Source organism: Stegostoma tigrinum, chromosome 20, assembly GCF_030684315.1.
Source record: "Stegostoma tigrinum isolate sSteTig4 chromosome 20, sSteTig4.hap1, whole genome shotgun sequence".
Classification (NCBI taxonomy): domain Eukaryota; kingdom Metazoa; phylum Chordata; class Chondrichthyes; order Orectolobiformes; family Stegostomatidae; genus Stegostoma; species Stegostoma tigrinum.
Genome location: NC_081373.1, coordinates 12,105,255 through 12,106,819, shown reverse-complemented (window position 1 = coordinate 12,106,819; position 1,565 = coordinate 12,105,255).

Below are 1,565 nucleotides of genomic sequence, written 5' to 3'. Positions count from 1 at the left end.
CACCCCTCAACAACGCGCTCCTTCATTGGTGTCCTCCCCACCACTGGCTCCGTTACCCTTGGCAACGGCCTTGAGGCGGCTGGCTGCCATCTCTGTGAGGGGCAGAAGCAGCATTTATGTATTGTAAATATGTCATTTATCGGTGCACAGAGCCGGGGATTTATGCAGATTTTAAGTTATTTTAATTTGTACAATACGCTGGCGAAACGGTGATGCCTACAATTCGGTTTTGTTCTTAAAACGATGCAATTATCTGAAGGCGTCCATGTCTGAGCGGGGCATATGGAGTGGCCCTGTGAGTTTTTTTTGTGAATGATTATTTTGATTGCTCAAGCAAAGTTCTTGAGTTGTTTCCTGATGGAGGGTGATTGAGCTCGAAGCGTTAGCTCTGTTTCTGTATCCCTAGATGCTGCTTGTCTGACCTGCAGTGCTCCTCCAGCCACACATTTTTTCAACTACTGCCAGACCTGCTGAGTTTTAACAGCCTTTTTGGCTTTGTGTACACAGATCTGCCCAGTCTCAGTAATTTAAAATGAAACAAGCCACTTCACTGCTTGCTTCCATTATTCAGTTGCGTATGCAGCAGAACATCCCTGCATGCTCCATGACCACCATCATCCTCAGCCCCTTTGCCCATACAAGTTGACATCACTAACCCACCAGCCACTCCATATCTTCCAGCTGAAGTTAAGTGGGAGTCTGTTCAGTTATCAGACCCTTCTGGTGCCTAAATGCATGTAAATGTAGTATTATGTATGTTACCGAGGTCTTGGGTGGTTTGCATAGTCAAACTCCAATGTTTGTTTGTTCCCTTGATATGCTACTGTACAGAACCGAATTGTATTTATGCAAAAAATTTTTAATGAACAAAGTATAGTTCTGAAATGAAAAAGAAACAGCCATTCCATGTACAAGTGTCTATTAGCTTCTAGAAACCCTCATATCTTGTATTGAAATGTACATAGTTTCTGGTCATATTTGATAAATGTTTTCCAATTTTTAGTTGTTTTGAGACAACGAAGAGTGCAAAGTTCTTGACTGAGAAATGTGATATTTTCATTGTATTTTCTGTAATATTGGCTTGAACTGTTTTGTAATTTACTTATAAATAATTTATGAATAAAGAATATATTTTCATGTAAACAAGAACACCAGCCACACCACCTATTCATGGCTGCTTACGGAACAACTCTCTTATTACATCAACACTTGCCTTTGGAGCTAAGGCAAAACTACAACTTCTGTGCTTCTGCCAGACCGCTTTGTGCACCTGGAAACACACGCATCTGCACTCAATGCATCTTAAGGCTCTTTGCTTGCTTTTTTAGTGTTCACTCACTTTGTGCTTACTTAGGCGCTGCTAGACTTTGTGGCTTCATTGCTGTTTAGCACAGAGGCAGAGGCAAGAAGCTTGTCAAAATAGGGAGCATTTGACAGTTAGCTACGTCAGCAACACACCTCCAGCATTTGGCAACAGTCTATGCGGCAAACACACTGCATGTGCTTCAAGCAAATGGGTGAGCCAACCCTATTACATTCTTTTCAACTGTCTGGATCATTATCAC